The sequence below is a fragment of the Gobio gobio genome (genome assembly GCF_949357685.1).
Source record: "Gobio gobio genome assembly, chromosome: 11".
NCBI lineage: Eukaryota > Metazoa > Chordata > Actinopteri > Cypriniformes > Gobionidae > Gobio > Gobio gobio.
The window spans coordinates 16736558-16753844 of record NC_137104.1 but is presented as its reverse complement, the minus strand read 5'-3'; positions in this window follow the sequence as shown (position 1 = coordinate 16753844).

The following is a 17287-nucleotide window of genomic DNA, read 5'->3' as shown; positions in this document are numbered from 1 at the left end:
ACACTGCTCTTACAGTACATTATGCGGTACAATGTTGATTCACATGCCCTTTGCTTCCTTTGAAATATGTTGTTCAGTGTAGTACACAGATCTGAATTAAAGACCTACTGAGAACACAGACACTCACTCAAGTTTGTTTCCCCCCACATATTAAAGCTCAAACAGCACTTTCCGTAGATGACTGTGGCTAATATGATTCAGGAACTTTAATAACATTTATATAATAATATAATTTTAATAACATTAGCCCTTATCTCCTCATCCTCTCTACAAATTAAACAAATGTATGTGCGTGTGAGTGAGTTATTACCCATAATAAAATAATAAGCCATTGTAAAATAAAAGTATATAAATAATTATATTATAAATAAATAATTACATAATAAACTGATAAAATATAACAATACAATTAATTAAAATGATAAATAATAATAAATAGCCAGTCCATCTTGAACAGTTTTTCATTTTACGTTATATGACATAACATTTTGTAATCTTGGTCCTATCAGTATTAGGATTTCCAAGGATTATTGGATAAACCTTAGCTCTTCTACAGTGGAGTAAAAAAAATACTGTGTAAATTTTAGCGGCATCTAGTGGTGAGGTTGCGAATTGCAACAGCCCACCCCCCCCTTTCGAAGTACATAGAGAAGCTACGCGGCCGACACAGGCTAAAGATGTCGTCTGAGACAGCAGAGAGCTCTAGTGCTCTGTAGAGCAGTTTGTCCATTCAGGGCTACTGTAGAAACATTCCAATGCAAAATGGTGACTTCACTGCAAGGGGACCCGCGGCGTATATAGATAGAAATGGCTCATTCTAAGGTAATAAAAACATAACAGTTCGTTATGTAAGGCTTTTATACAACACTGAAAACATAGTTATGTATATTATATAGCATTTCTGTCAATATATCCTCATAAGTACTACACACTGCACCTTAAGTACTTCAAATTTATTTTGAAACTCTAACTTTGCAGAAGAACATTGTTTTAGTTGTGCTCTTCATAACTGTGCAGATGAATATGACCCTTCACAATAGATAATGAATTCTGTCAGAGAGCTACAGAATGGCAATTTACCTGTTCAATAAAATACCATACTCACCTAGGGCTGGACGATATGGCCAACAAATCATATATCTGTATTGTTTGGTTAAATGGCGATACGGTAGGCTATATCTCTGTATTTTCTACGTTTTTCTATTTGGATAAAAAAATAAGTATTTATTTTAAAAAATATGTATAATAAATAACTTTCACATCCACATTCTATATCCAATGTTGTCCTACAAACAATGTTGATATTGATAGCTATGAAAACAAATATAGTGAATGTATTAAATGTAGGCTATGCAATATGTATATTTTAGTCAGAATTATTCCGCTCTAATTCTATTGTGCGCCGTCTGTTTGGCGCGCATGCGCGTGGCGACGCTCGGCTCGTTCATGGAGGCCTGAATTTTAGCGGAGATTCACTTGCCGAAGGCCCGTCCTCTCCTGACAGCAAAATGGACATATTTGCATGACTTTCTAACATTTACAGACGGAGAATGTACCTGTGAAACGTAAGTTATGCACTGAGGAAAGCACCACATCTCAAATGCATTAAAGAGCGCAAGTCTGTCGGTCAGCACATGTATCTATCAGAGCGTCTGCTAATTTAAACGTGTTAAAGGGATAGTTCACCCAAAAATTAAAATTCTGTCATCATTTACTCACCCTCAAGTTCTTCCAAACCTGTATGAGTTTCTTTGTTCTGCTGAACACAAAATAAGATGTTGAAGAATGTTTGTAACCAAACAGATAGAGCAACTATTGACTACGTTACCATTGTAGCAGAAAAAATATAATGGTAGTCAATGGTTGCTCTATCGGCTTATTCTTCAAAATATCTTATAACTGTAGGGTGAGCAAATTTCAAATTTAATTTTTGGGTGGACTATCCCTCATCTTACCAATTATTTTGAAGCCCTTAAAATAAATTATGCGCCATGTTTAGGACAAATTGGATTATGCACTTTGCATCCTCCTCTATTTTTGCGCTCGTATAAAACTACTGTATATCGATATAAACGGTATTGCCTCAATCCATATTGCTTCTAAAAATATATATCAATATCGTACAAACTCGATATACCGCCCAGCCCTACTCATATTGAGGCAAAAAAACGCCATCTCCGCATGGCTTTTACAACATTTCAAATCCCTTATAGTTCTCGCCATCGCCGAAAAGCCAAGATAATGTTGATTCTCGTTTTGTAACGAGCTTTGTCACATTCTCTATTTGCCAGTAGACTCTCCTCTGTTCTGCGCTTTTTTTTAACTGGGTGATTCCCTGGAGGTTGAAGATTTACCGGCTTCATGACAACCTTTCTTGCTCATTGTGACAACTAACCTATGCCACTCCCACACCACACACACGTCAAAGTAGCCGGAGAAACGTTTCTCTATTTACGGATATGATGAGACACGCATGGGCGAGTGAGGTATGTATGCAATTTCCCGCCAAAAACATCCTGTCAGGTCTAAAATAGAAACAATTAGAATTGGCTTACCGTAGTGAATCATGGTAAGACAAAAACATGTTTTGAAAGAAGGATTGATGATGTTTTGTCTCATTATGTAAATTATGTTCATTTTGAACAAAAAAAGTTACATAGTGTACCTTTTAATGGATATAAAATGTGTTGTTCCAAATGTGTCTCTTCTGAGACAGGTATCTGTTTACACAGCGTCATTATGAATCTGCTTCTTTTTCACAGAGAACTCTGCGGTCACAAGGGAGTTACGCACTCATACCTGTACACGCTTCAGTGATGCTAACATCAAAGGATGGATTGAAGTCATCAGGTCTATGTGCCATTCCATCACTAATAGAAATGAAAGATTAAGGTGAAAAAATGTGATGCTGCGATAGATAGACTCTCGCGTTTTCACAGTGTACGTTCTCTCAGTCAGTTAGTCATCTCTCTGTAGATCTGCTGCTAATTAGCAATCAGCTCATGAAAAAAAGAGAAATCTGAAAAGAAAGAAGATGCTGAGTTTCTGATGATGCTGTGTTTGTCTGTCCTTGTTCTAGCAATGACTAAGCTCTTCCATGACATGTGAAATCAATTTGACTGGCATTTATTTTGTGCAGTTACACATCAGGGACACCGTCTGTCCACAGTGATGTTTAGTAGACGACTGGTGATAGAACACTTGTACTTTGTATTAAAAGGATAGTTCATATTAGGGATAAAATATTTTCATGTACTCACCCTCATGTTGCTCCAAACCTGCAGGAATGTTTCTTCTTCCGCTGAACACAAAAGAAGATACAAGTGTCTTAGTGTTTTTTTTTTTAAACATACATTGCAAGTCAAAGAGGTCAAGTGTGGATTTGAACCATGGGTCCATACTGTATAATGCTTTGTAATATTTTCCCCTTTGTGTGTAATGTATCTGTTTGTGCATGTATAAGATCTGCAAAATTGCAGACACACTGGGTCACTCCGGGCTTTTAGGAAGGAAGGGCTTTGAAGAAATCAGCGCATTTTAGACAGACTTGGAATCGAGGTACCTACTGCAATAATGTACAGTAGCTATGTGAAAAATAACTTTTGCACATTAAAGCATGTTAACCTATTCTATTACACCCAATAAACAAACAAAGAATAACTTTTAAAATAGCATCATATGACCCCTTGATGTCAGAGTGTGACCCCCCCATCATATGACCCCTCGATGTTAGAGTGGGTAATAATAGTAATACTGCAGTGATTCTCAAACATTTATGACTCCACTGTGATAAATATTTGTCCATTTATGACTCCACAAACACTTTGACACTCCATTGTCAGACAATATTTTGACCCCCCCCCCCCTCAAGATATTCCTGATACTCCTGCTATAAATTTTGAATTTACAGAAACTAGCATTGCCAATATATATAAATTTAATTATAAATAATTAAAATAATTAAATTCCATAATCCTGATAACTGAATGTTCTTCATGCTTTACACTTTTTAATTACCAATTTTAATTTAACTTTTCTACATTTCTACCTGATAATAAAAACAAACTTTTTCATGCTTCATATTTTGAAGAATGTCGGTAACCAAATATTTAATGATCCCCATTGACTTCCATTGTATTTTTTTTCCCCAGACTATGGAAGTCAATGGGGTCCTTCAACTATTAGATTTTACCCATATTCTAAAATATGAACTAAAATAAGAAATATGATTTCAACTTACGCCTTGATTTTGAGCTGTTTTAGATTATTTTAAATGGGGGATGAATTGAGAAATCAACTTTCCCTTGAGCCTTTGATTTATAAAAGTTAATCGTGATATAAGAATATCCTGTAAGTTTCAGAGCTGAAAACATCCTTGTTAGTCAAAGAAAAGCTTTTATTGACACCAGGCCCAGAAAACGAGATATCTCAGAATATGTCGACCGCTGACGTAATAGAATGCAGAAGCACCGCCTCAAGCCCGCCCACCGTCTCGTGGAGCTAAACGGATCGCGCTACCGAGCAATAAACATGCCGGTTCCAGCTCACGTGCGTAAGACATTGCGCGTTTGTTCGCTTCATTTCACCGCAGAATCGATTGTAAAAAAGATAGAGGTTGAGATTGGATTTGCAGACATATTGAGATTAAAACACAATGCTGTGCCTTCTATATTGGATCCAACAGGAATCGTGCAACACACTTATGTGAGTAAAACATGTTTTGTTTATATGTGTTAGTATTGCATTGTTACAGATCGTTTGATATCTATTGATTACATACCTTAGCACACTGTCACAGGCTGGAGAAGGTGTTATTGGTTCATTCGTGATCAGACTCGGACTTGTAACGCCAGTGCTCACAAAGGCCAACGTCCCGGGGCTATGTGTTTTTCAGACGGGCTACCAAAACATATCACCGGCCTGCCGACGGGCTATCTTTAATAGTGAAATAACATTCCTTTCTTGCGTGCGTGTGTGTATGCGTGCATGCGCATGCGCGTGTGTACGGGTCACGGTTATTCACCGATCGGGCGGGCCAAGTAATACAAAAATAACATTCCAATCAATCGCGGGTGAATGAGAGATGATTCATTGTGTTTGTTTGATAAAGATATTTCGCGAGTCCTGTGAGCGTTTCCCCAGACGCTTTCAAAACAATCCCCACATGTACTGAGGGAGCTGAAGCTCATTAAATATGCAAATCTTATCCAATTCTAGCCGTGGGCGTTTATTCCAAGTCTTCAGTGCGGCACGCCCATCAAAACTGAGTGTTTTTCAGAGAGCCTCAAAACCATGGCAGAAAATAGCTTATTACTTATTCATTATGATGTTTTTGAATGTAAAAAACACACAAACGTCATAAGTTGACCCCAGACAACAGTATACAAAAATAAAAAAGCCAGTTCATGACACCTTTAAACCTATATTATTTAAGTAATCTTGCAGTCTGCTATGACCTTCTATGGCTCATTTCCACTGAGCGGTACGGTTCAGTACGGTACGAAATGTTTTCATTGTCAGAAGTTGTGAATGGTACCCTAATTCCTAACCATACCGTACCACTTTTTTGGCACCCTTCTGTTGGGGTACCTAGTACAGTAGTCCGGTACTAAAGGGTGGAGACAGAGAATCATCACTTGCGCATTGCTTTTTCGGCTGTGGTTCTCCTTGCAGCCTTGGCTCAAACAAAGCGTGTCTTCTTCTTGTGACAAACAGCCACATGCCGAGAAGCAAGAACAAGATCTGCTGTATGTCGTCCATTGTTGATTACTGTGTTTCTTTCTTCTTCACGTGAGAATGATGTTGATCACTACACCACGCCTATCATAAGCGTACTGTTGGTGGTGGAAATCGTACTGAATCCCGAATTGTACTGTACTGAACTGTACCGCACTGCTTGGTGGAAATGAGCCACTATAGTGAGTCCCGGCCCCTTGGTTGGGAACCTCTGATCTACAGACACATTAACTCTGAATTTATAACTGATTCCAGGATATCAGTAATTTGTGCCATGTGATGCATGTATGCATCTTGCTTATCCCTTGAAATTCCCACCAGTACACATGAGTTCAGCACATAGACCCCATTGACTCGCTTCCACCTCTGGTCCACCGCAGTTTACAGCAGCCGCTGCGAAAGTTGATTCCCATTTTGTTCGCTGCCTGCTGCTGTTTCTCTCATCCATAATTCAGCCACCCCTAGATCGACCCCTCTTTTACAGGAACACACTCTGCATGGTGTAGCGTGCTGATGTCACTGCGTGTATGCATGTGTGTGTGAGCGAGTAAGTGACAGGGGGTTAATGTATCTTCAGGGCTGCTCTCTCCAAATGTCAATATTTAACCAATGGCTTTCTCTCTCACTCCCTCAGCTTTTTACTCACTTTTTCTGGCTTTTTCTCATGTTCCGAGCACAAGCGTATAACTGAGCCATCTGAGATTAAAGTTAGCATACAGTCAGAACTGATCCCTGGTAATACAGTGTATGAATTATCAGTGCAATATGTAGTAACATCCTCTGCCTCTATAATGATTTTCCTTTACAGTTGATGTCACCAAGCCCTATTATCCAAATAGATAATGTTAGCCGATATTTTTGGATTCCTGTGCAAATTAAGGGTACGTTTACGTGACAACAATGTACTACATTTTTTTTTTAATTTTCCTTTGCATTTCTTACATACTGACGACACCATTGTCAAAATTATATGCGAAAATGACTAAAAATCCTGTATTATGCATGCCAGGCCAGTAGTTGATGATGTCACTTTGAAACACTAAAGACTGAACACGTAATACACGTAATTTCGTTTTCAGCAGCACATTCATGCTGGCGGGGGACGTGTCTGAAGCTTGGTGTTGACGCGACCGTCATAATGACAACAGCCAATCACATTACTTTTCCGGTGTTGCATGAACACAATTGGCTAGCATCTGCAGTAGGGTATTTGCATAGGTGATCTGATTGGCTGACGCCTGCGTTGGCGTTTGAAAAGTTGAAAATTGTTCAACTTCTGCAGCAAGCAACACCAGTGACGTGACGCAACAGAACCCACAATTCAGTTCAGCAACACATGACGTCAGCCATTTAAAGTAAATGAGAAGCGTTACTGCTGACGCACTGTGTGAATGCACTGTCAGATCATCTACCCAATCAGCACGAGAGGAGGCTTATATATAGAGCCGACTCTGTTGCACGACAGTTTTTCTAGCATGCCTCCTACACACAACCCAACTCCTCACAATCGATTATTCCTATCCCAGCCAGGGATTGCAGGGAGTGCTCTGGGTTCAGTACAAATTCCAAGCTCGGAGTCCTCTCCTTAGGCAACACGCCAAATATGCAGATATTATATACTATATCAGATTTTATATATCTGTCGTCTAAACGGCCCCTAATGGGATATGGTCTCAGCCTCAGAAGTGGCGCCCTTGGACCACTCACAGTAGGGTTTGACACAATTCAGAATTTAAGAACTAGCTCCCATTTAATTCATAAATGTGAATTTTAATTGAATTTGCCACACCAAGAAGCAGTTTTTTTTTTTTTTTTCAAACAAGGCTGCAAAGCCAACATGCAAAGTTTGACTTGACTAAAAAATCACTTGTTGTGGTTATATGAATCTCTGAATTGTTATATGAATTGATAGCCTAGAAATCTAGACGCACCCTAGTGGCAGAAAATATAATTTGCAGTCAATGTGTCGGTGGGCGGGCTTAATATAATGACGGCAGAGTTGCGGCGGTTCCGCTTGCTACTTGTAAACAAAGAAGCTGGCGAACCGCGGCCTTTCAAATCGGCTTTGGCCGTGACTCTGGAAGCCGAAGCTTTTCTTTCAGAAAAAAAAAAAGAACGGCACTGAAGTCATTCTTAAATGACTGGATACGGCAAAAGTTGATTAATCTATCAACTAGCTCCGCTTCACCTTCTTCATTGCTCTGGTTGGTTGTAGCGCTATCCTATTGGGTGCAGAGGGAATTTGAAAGACTACCGTTTATCCCGCCCCTCGGATTGAGCCCTGCCAATGGTGTGTTCCCAGACCCAACATCTTGATGTTGGTCTGGCTTGTCAGGCTAATGAATTGATTCCTTAACCCTGTTAAGCCTGACATATGAAATAATTTCATACAAATCTAATTTAAAAGCTTTTATGGCTCATGATATAGAATATGGAGCTCACACTAAAGGAGTACAAAACTCATTTCAGACTATTCAGAGGGTCAAATTGAGCAAAAAAATTAAGTTTGGTGCAGATGTTGTTATTTATATGGCCAAAAGTAAGATAAAATTCTGATTAAAATGCTTGTATAAAATATCAGTTGTCACACTATATCTCACAATAAAATGTCTTGTTGGTAAGATTTAAATGCTTATAGTTTTATAATCAAAGCTCTGTCATTTTTACTGTGAGCGGCAAAACATATAATGCAATGCAATATATTGATTATTATTGAGATGCAAATAAACATTCCTATATTCCATGTTTGGTGCTTCAGTCCAGTAAGTGTTTATCTTGAAATGTTACTAACAATAGAAAAGATATTCTTGTGTTTATTTTATAGAAATCAGTAAAGATTTCACAGCAAAAAGACATGTACCACAACCTGAAGGAGGACTAAAAGGTCTTTTACTTGCAAAAAAAAAAAAGTATGAACTATCAATCCGAGAGCAGAGAGGCATACAACAGGTTCATCAAAGTTTTGATCATGTTGATCATTTAGAGGCCTCAGAATTTTGTGTATCAAATATGATACGCTTTATATGGGTTGAACTAAAATTGCAACTGCATTGTACTGGATACAAATCAACATAATGAGAAATGGTACAATTGAACTTCAAGCTCTAACTAATTATTACTAAATCAGAAGTACACTTCACTTCTGCTTCTGGAAATATAGATCCTGAAGATACATCAGTTTTATCTCTCTAATGACCCATTGATTTGAGCACTGTTGGAATGGCAAGGTTTCTCAGCCAGCCTAATTTCCATGTGCATTTGCTTTTGGGGGCATTTACCATCCATCTGAAGAGCCCCTCAGAGTCTCAAAGGAGAGAGAAAGCTCCAAAGGGGGTTTATAGTCTGTAGCTCCTGGGTTTCTCTCTGTTATTCCCTCCTTGAGTTGCTGAATGTGGTATGATAAGTGGAAGATGAGTTACCTTTGATCTGTTTGGTTATGCATTATTCAGATGTTGTCGCTGGCTTGCTCTATCTGGCTCTGTGACTGAGAGGGGCAAGATTTCTCCCTGACTCGGCATGATCTCATGGATTTTCCAACCACTAATTAAGGCTACATTTTCTGAAGATCACATTAGGCATACAAAGATTAGCATTAATTGTTCTCTATCAAACATGTTGATTAAATTGTGTGGTAAATAGCATGATAATAGCACTCTTCATGTCTAATCTGGGAACTATTTCTTGTAGCTGCTTCAGAACCATGTGCAGCTTCAAATTCATGGCATCCAAAAGCCCCAGATAACTGAACGTATGTTCCATGACAAACCGTACAACTCTACGCCACATGGAATGCTGAGAATGAAAGGGATGTTAAATGCTAATGTGAAACAGCATACCATGCTGAGGTTTACACTACACTGTCATCTGATAAATATCCGCTGGAGAATTACCGGCTTTGTCTGTGCCTGCCTGCCTGCTCATGTCACACCAGTGACTGAATACCTCATATATCAGTTGTACTAGGCAGTGATTCCCAACCATCAATTTTGCTTTGTTAACTATGACTTTAAAATAAACACAGATGTAAAAAACACGTGCATGTACTGTAAATACACTAAGGAATGTTTCACATTGATATTGAATGATTTCTGAAGGATCATGTGTGTCACGGTTTGTTTCATGTTCTTATTTTGTCATGTTCACTGTCATGTGATTCCCATGCCTTCATGTGATCTTGTGTCATGTTGTCATTGGTTCAGTTAGGCTCTGTCCCAAATGGCACACTTCATGTGCACTTTCAGTCTTGTGGACTTACAATGGCCACTGCGTGCGCGTGTCCGTTGCGTTCACGAGACCGCAGGGTGTCCCATTTGTCATTTTAGGTCTCAGAAGGGTGCTTGCGAGCGCCACCTTTGAGGTCGAAATGCACCCTCGATGCACACTTCTGCCAAGCCCGCACTGGTGCGGATTACGCAGCAGACTTCTTCCCGGCAGTCAAAGTGGCATTACGTTGTGAAAGTGCGGACTCAGAGGAAGACCGTGAGGGTTTAGGGTGCCATTTGGGACTGGGCCTTAGTCTTGGTTCAGTTAGTTCATTGTCTTGATTGTTCACAGGTGTCCCTTGTCTTACTCATTAGCCCTTGTGTATTTAAGCCCTCATGTTTGCCATGTGTCCTTGTAGAGTATTGAATGTTTGTGTAACCCGCTGTTTGGTGAGTGTCAAGTCTGTTCGAGTCGAGTCTGTTCGAGTCGAGTCTGTTCGAGTCGAGTCTGTTCGAGTCGAGTCTTTGTTTAGTTTGGTTTTATGTTAGTTATTATTTAAAAAAACTGCACTTGGGTTCTGCAACTTGCCTCCAGTGGAGTGTTACAATGACACTGAAGACTGTAATAATCTTTGCTGAAAATTCAGCGTTACTGTAACATCACAGGAATAGATTATACTTTAAAAGAAATCCGTTACTTTAGTACAATATTACATTATTATTATATATATCTCATGATTTTAACACAACATTAAGTCATTAGCCTAGAAATCTAGATGCACCCTAGCGGCAGCAAATATAATTTGCAGCCAGGGCGTCTAGCAACTCTCCGTTGGCTTGAGAGCTGGAAAAACCAAACTCTAGTCAGGCCAGTCACATCGTGTATAGAGTCGGTGGGCGGGCTTAACATAATGACGGCAGAGTTGAGGGCGGTTCCGCGTGCTACTTGTAAACAAAGAAGCTGGCGAACTGCGGTCTTTCGAGACGGCTTTGGCCGTGACTCTGGAAGACGAAGCTTTTCTTTGAGTAAAAGAACAAAGAACGTCACTGAAGTCATTCTTAAAAAAGGAAGATGTGTTCTGAAATTTGCCGACCGGATATGGCAAAATGGCTCCGCTTCACCTTCTTCGTTGCTCTGGTTGGTTGTAGCCCTATCCTATTGCGTGCAGAGGGAATTTGAAAGACAACCGTTTATCCCGCCCCTCGGATTGAGCCCTGCTAATGGTGAGTTCCCAGACCCATCTTGATGTGGGTCTGGCATGTCAGGCTATTAAGTCATTGCAACCAACGCAAATATCTGTTGGAACCCCTAGCACAACTAAAGACATTATACACACACAAAAACAGTTTAGGAATATGTAATGACAGAACTTAGGCTATGTTTTGTTTTTTTTGTTTTAACTGCATCTGGAAAGTATTCAAATCGCTTAACTTTTTCCACATTTTGTTATGTTACAGCCTTAAGGCCTGTTCAGACCGGGACGATTTTCGTGCGCATTTATCGCCGACGTTTATCGCCTCGTGACTAAACAATGGGCACCAATGTGAATGTGCACACCGATGCGCAAAACGGCTGGCGTAAAAGCGTAATAAATAAAAAAAACGCCTCTGGTTCATTTTTTTTTGACGCGACGCGTTAACTGGCCGACCAATGAGATCAGCGCTTTTGTTCACGTGGCTGGAGCTGCTGAAGTGACAGTAAAACATGACTTGGTGGCGCTCAAGCACAAAATCTTGTGGTCTTGCCGAGCACACATTGATACGACGAAGAAGTAGTAAGTAGACAAAGAAGAAGATGGGCTGCTAATGCTGCTTGCCAGTTAGCAAAAAGTGTGTGAATGGTTTTGGCAAGCACGTAAATACTGTCTCTCTTCTTCTTCTGTGTGACAAGCGAGTGTCAGAAGCGTAAAGTGCCGCAGCACCACCTTGTGTACCGGGAGCGCTATCTACTGAATGTGCACGTTCACTCGGCAGTGAAACCAGTGAAAATCGCTTGGGTGTGAACACTCAAGACGCGCCAAAAAACATCACGAAAAACGCTGCCGATAAGCGTGCGCGATATTCGTCCCGGTGTGTACAGGCCTTTATTCCAAAATGGATTCAATTAATTATTTTCAGCCTTTGCCATGCCACTTAAAATTGAGCTCAGGTGCATCCTGTTTCCACCGATCATCCTTGTGATGTGTCTACAACTTGACTGGAGTCCACCTGTGGTAAATTCAGTTGATTAGACATTATTTGGAAAGGCACACGTCTGTCTATATACGGTCATACAGTTAACAGTGCATGTCACAGCACAAACCAAGCCATGAAGTCCAAGGAATTGTCTGTAGACCTACTAGACAGGATTGTATCGAGGCACAGATCTGGGGAAGGGTACAGAAACATTTCTGCAGCATTGAAGGTTCCAATGAGCACAGTGGCCTCCATCATTTGTAAATGGAAGAAGTTTGGAACCAACAGGACTCTTCCTAGAGCTGGCCGCCTGGCCAAACTGAGCGATCGGGGGAGAAGTACCCTAGTCAGGGAGGTGACCAAGAACCCGATGGTCAGAGATCCAGCGTTTCTCTGTTGAGAGAGGAGAACCTTCCAGAAGAACAACTATCTCTGCAGCAAACAGGCATGTGAGGTAGAGTGGCCAGACGGAAGCCACTCCTCAGTAAAAGGCACATGACAGACCGCCTGGAGTTTGCCAAAAGGCACCTGAAGGACTCTCAGAACACGAGAAACAAAATGATCTGGTCTGATGAAACAAAGATTGAACTCTTATGCCTGAATGTTAAGCGTCTTGTCTGGAGGAAACAAGGCACCGCTCATCACCTGGCCAATACAATCCCTACAGGGGAAGCATGGTGGTGGCAGCATCATGCTGTGGGGATGTTTTTCAGGGGCAGGAACTGGGAGATTAGTCAGGATCGAGGGAAAGATTAATGCAGCAATTTACAGAGACATCCTTGATAAAAACCTGCTCCAGAGCACTCTGGACCTCAGACTGGGAGGTGAAGCTTCATCTTCCAACAGGACAACGAACCTAAGCACACAGCCAAGATAACAAAGGAGTGGCTATGGGACAACTCTGTGAATGTCCTTGAGTGGTCCAGCCAGAGCCCAGACTTGAACCCGATTGAACATCTGAGATCTGAAAATGGCTGTACAATGACGCTTCCCATCCAACCTGATGGAGCTTGAGAGGTCCTGCAAAGGAGAAACTGCCCAAAAATAGGTGTGTCAAGCTTATAGCATCATACTCAATAAGACTTGAGGCTGTAATTGGTGGCAAAGGTGCTTCAACAAAGTATTGAGCAAAGGCTGTGAATACGTACATGTGATTTTTAAAAATAATTTTGCAAAGATTTCAAACAAATTTCTTTCACGTTATCATTATGGGGTATTGTTTGTAGAATTTTGAGGAAAATAATGATTTTAATCAATTTTTGGAAAAACGCTGTAACAAAAAAAGTGAATCGCTGTGAATACTTTCCGGATGCACTGTATGTATAAAAAGTGTTACGATTTTTTGTGTGTGTTCATCCTCAGATAAAACATGACTTCTTTCCAGTCGCGGGCATCTAGTTGCAGTCTTGTAATCTAACTTTTTTGATGAATGAATTTGTGGTTACTTTAAAGAAGCTTAATTACAACACACTGGTCCAGCTGACCAATCACAGCACATTGCACTTTTCAACAGGAGGGGCTTCATAGAGACGGTAAATAAAAAGACAAGGAAGAGAGGTGCTGCAATAATGTAAAATAAAAAAATTAAGTTTTTTGAACCTATTATAGTAGACCCCAAAAACAAAAGTACAATAATATGGTCTCTTTAAAAAAAAAAAAACCTTTTGAAACATTCTACGTATAGGCCTTTAAAAGGACCCCCCCCCCAAAAAAAACAAACAAACAAACAAACATATAAAGACATTACACAGATGATTCTGTAACAGTTCTCTTCTCCCTCACACTTCTAAACAAAAGTAGGCCTACATCCCTCTTATTTTTATTCAGTTAAAAATTCAGTTATAATAGATTCTATATTTATCGAACTGCTGGGAAACACTGCATGATAACATCTGCATGTGTAGACCACCCTATATGGCATAAATATGAACTTGAAAAATGTATTACAATCATAAACGGATGTCATAATACAGTGTCAAGATAGCTATAAACACACAACTAAATCCGCACAATAAAATATAAATTGAAAACTCTTAAGCTGTTTTTTTTTGTTGTATAATTTAAATAACAGTTGTTTATATAGGCGGACCAAGCGTTTATACTAAAGATCAGAGGAGAGAGTGTTCTGGCTGTAGATGTAAGAATATTTCTCTAGATAAATCCCTTAGCACTCTTTATTTGTTGAGTTCATTTAAGTGTAAAATAAACTTCGAGACGAGTGTGCAATAGCAAACACCCACACATGCATTTGTTCTCATGTCTAAATGCACAAGTAGAACACGTACAGAGATCATCCACACAGATGTTCTCTCCTGTCCAGCACATATTGAAACATGTATGCACAGAGGTTGGATTTAGTGATGCATTATCCACTATCACAACAAGGCAATCTCGCATTCAATAAATTATTATTACAGTGGAAACTCATAAGGAGCTCAGAGAGAGCTAGAGAGTGAGGGCTGATAAGGGAACATTTTCCCTGTCAAGTTTGTACAACAGATGAATCTAATTTAGAGAGACTTGTGTGGGCAGTTTCTGTTTGCTAAAAGCTCAAGCTGAACGTCTTCTAATATAAAGTTATTTCAACATGCAGCAGAAAAATGAGTTTCAGCCAAGTCAATCAATCACTGTTTTTATGTTATATTATTATTATGAGTAATAACTGATGTTTGCTATGCAAGCGTTGTTTGCCAAAGTATGAGAAATAGCTTTTTTTCATACTTTGGGTTAGTAAAAAAGAAAAACCCCTAATCCTAAGTATTGAACTTGGTATTAAAGTCATACTGTACCTTTTTTATTTTTATTGTTACAGACGTGTTTAATGTGTGCCGTTACTTTGGGGTCAATATCGTTTTGTCCGAAACTATTTTTTTTACATAAAACTGTCTTGAATACACCTATTCTATAATGAGACCGTTTTTACTTTACAAATTAATATTTAATGTGATGTTTTTTTGTGGAATATTTTAAAATAACAAGGTGATACAACTGATAACTTAAACAAAAAAAAGCGTCATTTAAAATAATTATATTCTTTTGGTCTCAGACGTGAAAATATTTATATATAAATAGGCCTATTTGAAAAAAGTAATGTGCATGGTGCAACTCCTCAAAAACTGATATTTATGAATGAATAGTTCATGAAAAACCTTTAAAAAAAATATTTAAAAGTGAAAAAAAAAAGTATTATGTATTCAAGGCTTAAGGCAAATATATTATGTTATAATTCAAAACCATTGGAAATGAGCATGAATACAAAGAGTACATCTCTACGAAAAAGATTTTTAAAATATTATTTCTTTGCTGGAACACTTTTATTTCTCATTGACCCACCGCTCACATTTCGCAATATATATATATTTTTTAAATGCTACAGTTAGAAAATCACTTATTTCATAGACCTTGCTTGACAATATAGCTCTTTCTGTGACCAGTAGAGGGCAGACGTCTTGCTGAAACCCATTTAGAAACAACCCTTTTCCATTTCCCATAGTCGGCACACATTTTTCCTCAGACAACCCAAACTCTATTCAACTTCAAGACAGCTCTGGCTGCGACAATAGAGCAGAAATATGGTATGGGAATCAACACGTCCTTCCATCATAGTGAATACAACTTGACAAGATGCCTACCGAGCGTGACTGTGCTTGCAGGCAGAGAGCGGACTGGCATAAAGTGCGTGGCTGATATACAGATGAACATCTGACATGCCAGGGGAAGGAGGAGTGCTGTGCATGCTGTGTTGTGGATTTGACAGGCAGATAGTCTCAGTGTTTGGGTGTGGTGCGAAAACAGGTACAGACAACTCAGTCTGTCGGTATTCAGAGAAAGTGAAATGTTAAAATGCCACTGCTACTCCATCATTTTCATACTGAATAAGGCTGCATGTTTTTTTTGGCAGGCGATGTATGATTGTGTGATCTAGCATGTGGATGTGGGTTGGAGAAGTAGTGGCTGATCATTAGGGCACTAAGTGTAAACAGCAGCAGGCCCACAGGGAAAGGCCTAAACGTGCCCTCCTCGCAGAAGATCAATAGCCCATCCACAGAGAGCGGCCTTGCCACTCACTCATGCACACATAAACATATACGCTCTTATCCTCAGTCTTTGGCCCTGTCCCAAATGGCACACTTCATATGCACTTACGGTCTTGGACTTTCATTGGCCACCGCGTGCACATGTCTGAGATTTTAAAGCCCAAAAAAGTGCATCTATCCATCATAAAAGTAATCCATTCAGCTCCAGGGGGTTAATAAAGGCCTTCTGAAGCAAAGTGATGCATTTGTGTAAGAAAAATATCCATATTTATAAACTGTAATCATTAGCTACCGGCAGTGTTGGGGGTAACGCATTACAAGTAACTTGAGTTACGTAATAATATTACTTTTTCAAGTAAATTGTAAAGTAACGCATTACTTTTCAAATTTACAACAAAATATCTGAGTTACTTTTTCAAAAAAGTAACGCGTTACTTTTTCACATTTATTTGACTGACAGCTCTCCTGCCCCCATGTTGAGAAAAATAAGTGCAGAGGCGTGTGTGTGAACATAATGGTTATTGTAGTTCTAGACTAAATTTGAGCATTTACTCATCTTACACAATAAAGATTCTGTACTCCTCAAAATGAATAAAATCAGTCACATGCAAAATCAGAGTACTCAAACCTCAAATATATATATGTTAAATAAAACACATATTTTTTATGCATTTAATCTACCTTTATTGACCAATGTCGTGCTGCTGACCTTTGATGATTCAGTTAAGCCATGAGCAAAAATTACTAGATTTTTTGTTTTTATTGGTAAAACGTTTTTCTCCTGCGTCCTATTCTTCCATTATCCAGAATGGCAGCACATTTTTACCTCAGCCTGAGGCCTATTATTTCAATTTTGGTATGAAGAGGTCTTTACATTTGCACAAAAAAGGACTTTTTTTGCTATTAAAAAACAAAACAAAAAAGCAAGCCCAGCCCAGGTGAGAAAAAGTAACGCAAAAGTAACGTAACGCATTACTTTTCTTAAAAAGTAACTAAGTAACTCAATTAGTTACTTTTTAAGGGAGTAACGCAATATTGTAATGCATTACTTTTCAAAGTAACTTTCCCCAACACTGGCTACCGGTTCATGAGAGAGCCGAGTTCCGGCGTATGATGTAGGCTCTCGCAGTTCAAACA